The sequence below is a fragment of the Dendrobates tinctorius genome, unplaced genomic scaffold (genome assembly GCF_039654945.1).
Source record: "Dendrobates tinctorius isolate UK_male_01 unplaced genomic scaffold, ASM3965494v1 ptg000048l, whole genome shotgun sequence".
In the NCBI taxonomy this organism is placed as follows: Eukaryota; Metazoa; Chordata; class Amphibia; order Anura; family Dendrobatidae; genus Dendrobates; species Dendrobates tinctorius.
In genome coordinates, this window is record NW_027361716.1 from 27,041,867 (window position 1) to 27,054,293 (window position 12,427).

At 43.2% G+C, this 12,427-nt stretch overlaps 1 protein-coding gene, 1 non-coding gene and 1 pseudogene across 4 annotated transcripts in view; 1 reads left to right on the forward strand and 2 right to left on the reverse strand.

The window, feature by feature from the left end:
• The window catches only part of EDC4 (enhancer of mRNA decapping 4), a 634,971-nt gene that overhangs the window by 238,724 nt on the left and 383,820 nt on the right, over window positions 1-12,427 (reverse strand). The gene's annotated exons all lie outside the window — the stretch shown is intronic.
• LOC141090290 (U6 spliceosomal RNA) lies at window positions 11,482-11,538 on the reverse strand (annotated as a pseudogene).
• Window positions 11,524-11,626, forward strand: LOC141090289 (U6 spliceosomal RNA). Its single transcript, XR_012232412.1, has one exon. It is a non-coding gene; the product is annotated as a U6 spliceosomal RNA (small nuclear RNA).

A 12,427-nucleotide genomic window follows, 5' to 3' on the forward strand; every position in this document is an offset into this window, starting at 1 on the left:
GCTGAGGATTTAACTCCTTTCATAAGGGAGTGGAAGAACTTGCTATTTTGCCTGTCCCAAAGAGGAGGTTTAGGCTGTGTTCACACACAGCGTTTTTTTAGCGGTTTTCCCAATAAAACCGCTAAAAATAAGCTTCCCATTCATTTCTATGCATTTTTCACTTTTTGTGCATATTGATGCGTTTTTTTACAGCGAAAAAAAAAGCTTTGCGGTAAAAAACGCAGCATGTTCATTAATTTCGTGGATTTTTCAGCGTTTCTGGCTATTTCTATGCGTCTTGAAAACGTGCAAAAAAATGCATATAAACCGTGCATTTTTTTACGCGGAAAACGCGCAGAAAAAACGCGTGGTTTCTGGGAAGGGAGTCAGGTTTTCCAGGAGAAATTTTCTGCTACGTGTGCACATAGCCTAAATAGCAGATGGCATTTCTGCTTCAAATGAAACGGAGAGAGACACAGCTATTGGAAAATAAAATTTTTCTGGCAGCTGTTTATGTGGACCCAAGTCATCGTATACTGCTTGATGATCAATAGCTTACTAAAGGAAAAGAAGCTCTGACTGAGGTAGCAGTTAGGATGAGTGGCCTACAGGAGGACTGCCAGGCGCAAGAGGACTTGGGTCCTGACAGTGCTGCTGCTGCCATATCTTCATCCTCATCAGATGAGGAGTTTGACTTTGACAAGTATTTGGATGATATGGAGCAGGCAAAGCGTTGCCGCAAGGAAAAGATTTCACTCCGTCTCCTATAGCAAGCAGATTGACCATATTTCAGCAAAATGTTTCACTTGCTCTCAAAGAAATAGAAAAATTCAACCGTTCATCAAAACTGACTGTGCATGAGGCAATTCCTTTATACCCGGAAATTGTTAGAGATGTTGCCCATGTGGCTACGGCTTTGCCTCCAACTCAAGTTAGTGTAGAGAGATTATTCTCTAGCCTTAAAATTATTAGGTCAGATTTGAGGTCATCTATGAAGGAGGATCTGATGGAGGCAATTCTGTTTCTTAGAACAAATTCATAGACTGCACAAATGTTATTAAGGCTAGTTTCACATTAGCGTTTTTTTGCGCAGCGCATCGGGCGCATAAAAAACGCAAAGAAAAACGCAAAACAAACGCGCGTTTTTTTAACGTCATGCGCACGCTGATGTGTAAAAAAAACGCAGCGTTGTTTGCGTTTTACATGCGTTTTTTGCATGCGTTGGCGTTTTTTATGCGCATGCGTTTTTAAGTGTGACGTTTTTTCCATTGTCTAGAGAACATTCTAGACTTGTTTTACTCAAAAACGCATGCGTAAAAAAACGCAACCGTGCGCAAGACCATGCGCACGCATGCGTTACCATAGACTTCAATGTGTTGTTTTTGCGCATTCCGTGCGCAAGCGTGCGCATGCGTTTTTTTGCCGAGACAGGGCGCACCAAAAAATCCAACATGTTGCGTCTGGCGCACCTGGCGCAAAAGACAAAAAAACGCATGCGCACGAAAACGCAAGTGTGCGCAAAAACATGCGCACGTCATGTTAAACATAGGTGCGCAGTGCGCATGCGCACGGGTACGCACGATGCGCTGCGCACAAAAGCGCAAATGTGAAACCAGCCTTAGTATGTTTTTGTTGAAAACGTTTTTTTGCCACTTACATAGTTTATTACATAGTGTTATATATATACACACAAACATACACACATACATACACACTATATATATATATATATATATATATGTAATCGATATTACATAGTGTATTACATATTTACAATTTATTACAGTTTTTTGTATTTTAAAGTTGTATTACAATAAATATATATTATGTTCTATCTAAATATCTTGATTATTGCATCATAACAATGATTAAATGTCTGATGTTCACATTGTACTACAATTAATTTTTCACTTAAATATAAGCAATATATGTTGGAGTCGGAGTCGGTGTAAGGGAAATTGAGGAGTCGGAGTCGCAGGTTTGGCTTACCGACTCCACAGCCCTGGTTGGAAGAATACCAAAGGAATTTGGGTTGCAATGTAGTGCCCAGTGTCACAAAGGTTGGTTTGAGTCCTAGGTCATGGTATTCCAGCAGGACAATAACATCAAACACACTTCAAGAAGCACCCAGAAATGGATGGAAACAAAGCGCTGGAGAGTTCAGAAGTGGCCAGAAATGACTCCAGATCTAAATCCCATTGAACACATTGGAGAAATCTTAAAATTTATGTTGGGATAAAGCATCCTTTAAATATTGGAGACCTGGAGCAGTTTGCAAACGGATAGTGCTCCAAAACTCCAGTTGAGTGGTTGAAGAAGCTTGTTTATAGTTAGAGGAAGTGACTGATTGCAGTTATTTATTCCAAAGAGCGTACAACCAAATATGAAGAGGAGGGTACCAACAATTTTGTTCAGCCCATTTTTGGGGTTTTGAGAGAAAATATGTCCAATTTGCCATTTTTCTCTTTTTTTGTGTTGTTCCAACACACACAAAAGGAAATAAACACACCATATTTTTTGGACCATAAGACGCACTTTTTTCGCAAAAAAATTTTGAGGGAAAATAGGGGTGCGTCTTAGGGTCGGAATATATTTACAAATACTAAGGTAGCGATCCCGGTCAAACACTGCAGAGCGATGCAGCCTCCCTTCTCAGGCTGGTGCGGCGGAGGTGCTCCTCTGTGGGGTGGCGGCGGTGGTGCTCATCTGTTGGGAGGCGACAGCGGTGGTGCTCCTCTGTGGGGAGGTAGGCCTTCGCCGGCATTTTGTGAAAGCAATGAGGCCCCCGCAGATCCAGAGCTGCGATGCAGTGGCCTCCGGGAAAATGGCCGCCGGGGGGCGGCGCATGATCAGATTCAGGTCTCGGGACGAGATCTCGTTGCAGAGATCTGAATCTGAGCATGACTATGGGGGCAATAAGGAGACATGGGGCAGAATGTGGGATATTACTTTAGGTACTAATTAAAGGATATTATTTTTGAGGACAATGTTTGCAGTGAGGCGGAGGAGAGGTATTGCTATTGTGTATGACGACAGGGTCGCTTTTTCTTCATCTGGCGTAGTGTAGAGGCTGGGAGACTGGGAAAAAATTGGGGAATGTGCTCAAGCAAACTTATTTTTTGCAGAAATGAGTCCCGGCTGGAAGAAGTGGTGCTCAAAAATGATAAAATGGAACTACACCGAAAAGTAGGGCAACAAAATTAATAAATGGGATGAGGGAACTACAATACCCAGAGAGATTAGCAAAATTAGGATTATTTAGTCTAGAAAAAAGACAACTGAGGGGCGCTCTAATAACCATGTATAAGTATATAAGGGGACAATGCAAATATCTCTCCAAGGATCTGTTTATAATAAGGAAGGTGACGGTCTCAAGGGGGCATTCTCTGTGTCTAGAAGAGGAGAGAAGGTTTTCCACCAACATAGAAGAGGATACTTTACTGTTAGGGCAGTGAGAATCTGGAATTCCTTGCCTGAGGAGGTGGTGACGGCGAACTCAGTCGAGGTGTTCAAGAGAGACCTGGATGTCTTCCTGGAGCATAACAATATTGTATCTTACAGTTATTAGGCCCTTTAGCAGGACGTAGATCTGGGGATTTATTTTGATGGAATATAGGCTGAATTCGATGGACAAATGTCTTTTTTCAACCTTGCTAACTATGCTACTATGTTAAGAAGTGATGACGGTGAGCGCTGAATGAAGATGAAATACGAAGATGAAGGACTTTAACTAGAGACATCACCAGGGAGTCAGTGTTTTACCTGGACACTGGCACTATACACAGTATACTATATACAGAGCTCCTGTGTATAATGTCACCTGTGATCACAGTATTATCTGTGCAGTGATACTATATACAGAACTCATATGCATAATGTCATAGGTAAATACTATTAGTTGTACACTATATGCTATATACAATGATCACTGCATTATCTGTACACTGACACTATATACAGAGCTTCTGGGTATGTCACCAGTAATGACTGTATTACATGTACACTGACACGATACACTGTGTACTATATACAAAGCGCTTGTGTTTAGTGGCACGTACGGTAAAATTAGTAGTAAAACCGCAGCCCCCTCTCAAGGTTCCCACAGATGTCATTGGCACAAAAGTCCCAAATCAACCACCAGCGATGTAGCAACCTGTAAGGCCTCACAGGCTGAGGAACAGGCAGCCACCGGTCCATCAGGTTTTCCCTTCTCCCAGCCCTCTGCCGCTGCTTTTGTTGGGTCTGCTCGTCAGTGGCAGAGGGCCTGGGAGAGGTCACTCATGCCCGAGTTTAAGCACTGCTCGGCCTTCGAGGATGGGATTAAGATGCTTGGTGACAGACAGAAGAGTGGGTTTAACCATGTGCACACACTTACTGTATATAGGAAGTCAACAAAGGCCTTAATCGCCTGGAAGCCGAAAGTGAGAGACCACCGCAACATTTTTTTTCAGCAATAGAGCGGGAAGTGTCGGAAAACTGTACGCCTCAATTCTAGCTCAACGTCATGCAGGCCTACAAGGCTGCTTACAGCCACGAATTGCAGCAGGCCCAAAGCTACAATCTACAGGCCAGAGGATATTACCAGCAGCCGAACATATACTTTATAACTCCCACAGCACCGAAATATCCTCCGCCATCATCGCCTCCAGTTCAGAGATCCACCATGCTCGCAAGTTCATCATCCCTGCAGCCAGCAGCATCCACCACGCTCCCAAATTCATCATCCCTGCAGCCAGCAGCAACCACCACACTCCCAACTTCAGCACCCCTGCAGCCAGCAGCATCCACCACGCTGTCCAGTCCAGCAGCACGCCAGAAGATTACTAGAGGCCAAAATAGGACCCACCACCTCCACCCTCACCTAGCAATGTGTCTCTGTTGTCAAATGTGTCACTACCTTCCCTTGTGTCTGTACCTTCCAGTTTGCCTATCCATACCCATGATTCCATCCATGATCCAATCCTTCAATTTGTTGCCCCTTCCTCATCAACTACCACCCAATCCTCACAGCTCCACACCCTCAAAGTTCACCCCATCTCACCCTCAGATAGACCCCAATCCTAAACCCAATAGTTTTTTGTTAAATAAAATTTTTATTTTCTTTGTCTCTTTAAGCGCCGCCGCAAAAACACGTGTGTATTGTGTTGTTGAGGGAACTTGTAACTGGTGTTTTACAACAGGTATTTTATTATTTAGTTCCCCAAACATTACAGGTACATTTTAACATTACAGATATATATTAACATTACAAGGAAAATAAGAACATTACAGGTACATTTTAATTAGCTGCTTAAACCATTCCGTCTTGCCATGCCACACATCCATTATCAGAAGCAAAGTATGCAGCAAACTTAGTCCACATCTGGGCAACTTCCACTGTAGTTCTCAAAGGGTGATCTTGGTAATCATGCAATGTAACAGGTTCCTCAGGTTCTAAGTTGAGTCGCTCTTTTGCAAGGATGAAATTGTGCATAACACACGCTTTCACAACCTCATCAATTGTCTCGATTTTTAGATTTATGGCTGTTCCCAAAATGCGCCATTTAGATACCAGCAAGTCAAATGCACACTCCACAGTTCTTCGTGCCCTAGTCAGTCGGTAGTTGAAAATCCGTTTCGTGGGATTTAAGTCCCTACTTGAGTAAGGTTTCAGAAGGTTTGCACACATTTTAAAGGTCTCATCCTCAATCACAACAAACAGCATTGGCGGTCCTTCAGTTTTGGGAAGAGGTTGTGGCTGTGGAAAATTGAAATTATTATGATATAAACATTGGCCCATGTCAAGAGTTTTTGAAAGTCTGAGAGTAATTTCCTCGTCCAAATGAGCCAACGTCCACGGCGACAAATCGACATTCAGCATCTGCAATCGCCATGAGAACAGTCAAAGTATTTTTTGTAATTAAAATACTCTGTTCCACTTCCAGCAGGTTTCATAATCCTAATGTGTTTGCCATCCACAGCCCCCACACAGTTAGGAAAGTCACAAATGTCCTTGAATTTCTCAGCATTTTCCAGCCAGAGTTCAATTGTGGGTTGGAGGAGGAATTCTTGATGCAGAACGTCACAAAGCCCAGCAGGTGTCTCCAACAATCCCAGAAAGGGTGGACTGTTGTGAACTCTCTTAATCTGACTTTTGAGGCAAGGCTCCCACTGGTGGATACAGCTGGTAGTGGAGCTGGTCAACATGATGTTAACCCAACAGCTGCAGAAGATAATTGGAGGAGTGGGGGAAGTGACTGGGACTACATAAGCAAGCAGACTTCTCTCAGTGGCTGCCGGTGATACTCCTTTCTTTGCTTATTGAGGATTTCTGTCTCCTGCCTGATCCTGCATTTTTCAGCTAAGTGTCATTTGCTAAACCCTTTGCATCTGATTTTGCCTTGCTGTCAGGGGTCAGCTTGCTCCCCCTGGGGCTGCTGGCTCCTGCCCTGTATTTTTGTATCTTGTTTGTTTGCTCAGTCCCCTGCTATATTAGCCTGTTGCTAGCTGCCAGTTCACACCTGAATGCTGATATAGTGGGGGCGAGGTTTGTGCAAACCTCAGTATTTTTGTACATCAGTCGTATTGGAATTGTTAAGGTTTTTGCGTGATTGCAGACAGTGCCTTTTCTGTCCTGTCCTATCTAGTCAGTGTGGGCCCCATCATTTGCTCAGTCTATTTTCTGTCTGTGTTTGTGCTTCATCTTGACTCACCGACAATATATGTTTGGGGGCTGTCTATTCCTTTGGGGATCTGCTCCGCGACAGTTTAGATTTCACCTTTCTGTCTTTAGGCTTAGTTAGTCCTCCGGCTGTGACGAAGCGTCTAGGGCAACATAGGAACGCACCACGGCTACTGCTAATTGTGTTGTAAAGATCAGGGGTCTGCAATCCGCTGAGCGACCAACCTCTCTGGTGTTCTGGTGGCATAGCCTATTGCGCTCTCCTCCTTGGCGACCCATTCATAACAGTGGACACTCCAATCCGGAACTGGAAATGAAGAGATAAGGTCTCTCTGGTAGCCAGGAAAGTGCCGAACAGAAAATGGGAAAAAAAATTAATACAAGGGTTTTCTCACAATAATACTATGAACATGTGTTTGTTTTTCACAATTATGTACCTCTGGGTCACCAAGATGTTCCTCAGCAGGAATTGCTCACCGGAGTTGTGTGTCATGCCTGGTGATGGATCCTCGGACATGTTGCAGCAAGTCATCCAAACTCTGTTCAGACATCCTCGTGTAGTCAAAAACTTCTGAGGGTTTGCACGCATCTCGGTGTACAAAGAGTGGTAGGCTCCACGGCTCTCTCAGAGTTCAAAGATGGGGTGTTGCCAGTAGTGACAACGACGTCTTCACAGTCTTTGTCTTCTTTCTTCTTGACAAGCAAAAACAAAAAGGCAACAGCCAATTTCAATTGTAAATCCAGATTATCATAGAAGCTCTCCATGTCAAGATCCATCTTGCAGCTCGATACAGCAGCCAAAGATGAGGATTTCCTCAGTGTAGTGTGTCTATATATGTAGAAAAGCCATGAGGCATGCCCATGGCAACATACAATTGGCCTATGATAATAAGCATTTTTTACAAAGCATACATGTTTTCATCCATTATAAAATATTGAGCAGAAAAATTGCACACTTTTTTTTTTTAACAATACAAAGTAGCATGTACATAACCTTCCAAGCATGTGCAAAGGACAGTTGGCTATACATTATAAAACATGTATATCGATCAAATCTCACAAGCCTTTAACATATTATTCGGATAATGAAATCTAATCAGAAATTCCAAAACTAAACTACGACTACCACTACATCAACTAATATCTACTATTTCGCAGCCTAGTATCCTACAGCATATTATCTCGTATGTGATGTCTCAACCTTGCAGGGTAAGATGAGAGGAGTTCCACCTCCCCCAAATCTTTTCAAATTTACCCGGGCATCCCCTATTTTGGTATAACGTGCGCTCGTATGGAACAATCGAATTCACCAGGTCAATCCAAATTCTAAAGGAAGGGCATGAAGTTCCCATCCACCGTAGTGCCAGTACCGTCCGTGCCATAAATATTGTCTCACGCAGGAAGACCCCATTATATCGATCCCAGATCTCCTCATCCCATACCCCAAACAAGCAGACCAGTGGCTCTAGAGGGACCAGGGCTTGTACTAGGGATGCCAGTAATGATGTCACCTTTCCCCAGTAATGCAGGACAGGGGGACACTGCCATACCATATGAATAAAATCTGCGTCTGGAGAGTGGCACCGTAAGCATTCTGATGACTGGAACAGACCCATCCTAAAAAAGTTGTGTCGGAGTAAAGTACAATTGATTATATATAATTGTATCATTCTGTTGTTAATAAATGGTGATACTCCAATCAGAGATTCCAAAACCCCCTCCCACTCCTCTTCTTGCATATTAGGGATGGGCCTTTCCCACTTTCTCTTGAAAGAATTTATGGCAGATTCTGCTCCCACTGACAGCATGTATGTGTATAAAGTGGAGATGAGACCCTGAGGGCCCTGAGACTTAAGGATTCCTATCAGAGGTAGAGATGAAATAGTACGGCCTACACCCTTACATCTCACATGCGATTGAAGAGCTGATCTCAGTTGTAAATAGCGGAAAAATTGGGATCTTGGGATATCATGCGTGACCTGTAATTGTTCAAAAGACTTTAAAATCCCTTGGTCATATACAGTGGGGCAAAAAAGTATTTAGTCAGTCAGCAATAGTGCAAGTTCCACCACTTAAAAAGATGAGAGGCGTCTGTAATTTACATCAGAGGTAGACCTCAACTATGGGAGACAAACTGAGAAAAAAAAAAAACAGAAAATCACATTGTCTGTTTTTTTTTCATTTTATTTGCATATTATGGTGGAAAATAAGTATTTGGTCAGAAACAAAATTTCATCTCAATACTTTGTGATATATCCTTTGTTGGCAATGACAGAGGTCAAACGTTTTCTGTAAGTCTTCACAAGGTTGCCACACACTGTTGTTGGTATGTTGGCCCATTCCTCCATGCAGATCTCCTCTAGAGCAGTGATGTTTTTGGCTTTTCGCTTGGCAACACGGACTTTCAACTCCCTCCAAAGGTTTTCTATAGGGTTGAGATCTGGAGACTGGCTAGGCCACTCCAGGACCTTGAAATGCTTCTTACGAAGCCACTCCTTCGTTGCCCTGGCGGTGTGCTTTGGATCATTGTCATGTTGAAAGACCCAGCCACGTTTCATCTTCAATGCCCTTGCTGATGGAAGGAGGTTTGCACTCAAAATCTCACGATACATGGCCCCATTCATTCTTTCATGTACCCGGATCAGTCGTCCTGGCCCCTTTGCAGAGAAACAGCCCCAAAGCATGATGTTTCCACCACCATGCTTTACAGTAGGTATGGTGTTTGATGGATGCAACTCAGTATTCTTTTTCCTCCAAACACGACAAGTTGTGTTTCTACCAAACAGTTCCAGTTTGGTTTCATCAGACCATAGGACATTCTCCCAAAACTCCTCTGGATCATCCAAATGCTCTCTAGCAAACTTCAGTCGGGCCCGGACATGTACAGGCTTAAGCAGTGGGACACGTCTGGCACTGCAGGACCTGAGTCCATGGTGGCGTAGTGTGTTACTTATGGTAGGCCTTGTTACATTGGTCCCAGCTCTCTGCAGTTCATTCACTAGGTCCCCCCGCGTGGTTCTGGGATTTTTGCTCACCGTTCTTGTGATCATTCTGACCCCACGGGGTGGGATTTTGCGTGGAGCACCAGATCGAGGGAGATTATCAGTGGTCTTGTATGTCTTCCATTTTCTAATTATTGCTCCCCACAGTTGATTTCTTCACTCCAAGCTGGTTGGCTATTGCAGATTCAGTCTTTCCAGCCTGGTGCAGGGCTACAATTTTGTTTCTGGTGTCCTTTGACAGCTCTTTGGTCTTCACCATAGTGGAGTTTGGAGTCAGACTGTTTGAGGGTGTGCACAGGTGTCTTTTTATACTGATAACAAGTTTAAACAGGTGCCATTACTACAGGTAATGAGTGGAGGAAAGAGGAGACTCTTAAAGACGAAGTTACAGGTCTGTGAGAGCCTGAAATCTTGATTGCTTGTTTCTGACCAAATACTTATTTTCCACCATAATATGCAAATAAAATGAAAAAAACAGAATGTGATTTTCTGGATTTTTTTTTCTCAGTTTGTCTCCCATAGTTGAGGTCTACCTATGATGTAAATTACAGACGCCTCTCATCTTTTTAAGTGGTGGAACTTGCACTATTGCTGAATGACTAAATACTTTTTTGCCCCACTGTAAGTCTCCCATCGAAGAGACGTCATGCTGAATCCAAAAAACGGTGGACGGGTGGTTTAGCAATTCCGGAAAATAATTATTCCACAGGGGCATTTCAGCTATAAAATCTATAAACCCAGTCACTTTCTTGATTTGCCTCCATGTTAATCGTGCCAATCGGAGCAAGGGGCAGCAGACGAGGGGTATTAGTCTTCTCTAACTCAAGGAAACCCAATTGGCAATCAGTCTGTGAAGCGTGAAGCAGGTGACTTTCAGAATTGGGAATGTAGCTACCCGGCATCCATTTACTTAAAGCTTTAGCTTGTCCAGCCAAATAATACAGGAAAAAATCTGGTAGCGCTGCCCCACCTCCCTTTTTAGGTCTTTGTAAAGTGGCCAATTTAAGTTTGGGCCTAGTTTTCCCCCATATAAAAGACGTGATCTGGGAGTTGAGATTCACAAAAAAGGATTTGGGCACCATCACAGCACTGTGCTGAAGGGAGTAGCTAAGCTTGGGAAGTAATATTTTAATCAGGTTAATGCGTCCGGCTACAGACAACGGAAGTTTGCTCCTGGATGCAAATTTAACTTTAACTAGTTCCAGCAGTGGGTGGATATTAAGTTGTGAATCAAACGCACTATCATGGGATATGTAGACACCCAGATATTTAAAATTAGATACAATAGACAGTGAGGAGAGAGCCTCTAGCTGCGGCATCGAAGCATGGGAAAGGGGTAACAGAGCCGACTTTGCCCAATTTATATATAAGCCTGAATATTTGCTGAATCCATCTATAAAGGGCTATCACTTGCGGCAAGTTTCTTCCGCTTCATCCATGAATATCACCATATTGTCAGCATAAAGACCTATAGTGCACACCCGACCCGCTACATCTATTTCCTTAATGCCAGGGGAAGACCTTATACGTATTGCCAGTGCCTCAATTGCAAGAGCGAAGAGGGCGGGGGGAAAGAGGGCAACCTTGACGAGTCCCTCTATGTAATGGAAAAGACTCAGATATAGAGTTATTTCCTATGATACGGTCTTTGGGTTTCATATATATTTTGATCCACTTTATAAATTTATCACCAAAGCCATATCTTTGCAAGCATGCAGAGAGGAAAGGCCACTCAAGAAAGTCAAAAGCCTTGGCGGTATCTAATGATGCCAACGCCCATTTGTTGTCGGGTATTAGTGAGCTATATTGGACTATTGACTGGACCCGTCTGATATTAATGGAATTGCTAATCTTCTCTGTATCGTTCCAATTTTAGTATATGTGCTGCCGAAGCACATATACTAAAATTGGAACGATACAGAGAAGATTAGCATGGCCTCTGCGCAAGGATGACACGCAAATTCGTGAAGCGTTCCATATATTAATGGAAGTGCTCTTACCAGGCATGAAACCTGTTTGATCAGGATGTACAAGGTTCAATATAATTGAATTCAGCCTGGTAGCTAGGATCTTGTTAAAAATGTTATAGTCCACATTTACTAATGAAATAGGACGGTAAGATCCACATTCCAGAGGTCCTTAACCTCCTTCCTAAGCATTATATTAGCCTCATAAAAAGAATCAGGCATAGACTTCCCTTCCCAAATTCCCCGAAATACCTTCACCAGAAGTGGCATCAGTATTTCCCAGTATTTCCTATATAATTCAATGGGGAACCCATCTGGTCCAGGGGCCTTCCCAGAAGCCATGTTCGTTATAGCATATTCTATCTCTTTCGCGGTGAACGCAGCGTCCATAAGGGCTCGCTGTTCGGGATGTAATGTAGGGAATGTCACATCTGACAAACAGTCCAAGCACCCCAAATTATCAGTCACTTTTAGATTCATATAATGACCTGTAGTAGTCATAAAAACAACCAAGTATCTCCTCGGTCGAAGACACCAGTAAACCATCCGCCTTACGAATCTGCAGTATTGTATTGGAGGTATGGTGTTGGCGTACCAAATAGGCCAAAAATTTACTTGCCTGGTTTCCCAGTTCAAAATAAGATTGACGGGTGAAGAATAGTTTACGCTTAGATTTAGTGTCTATATGCTGGGCGTATAACCTCTGGGCAGCCAACCACTCAATCCTATTGCCACTAGTTTGGTTAGATATATATGTTGCCTCTGAGTCTTTCAATCGTTGCTCCATTTCCTCATCCTTCCTTGAGGTTACCCGCTTA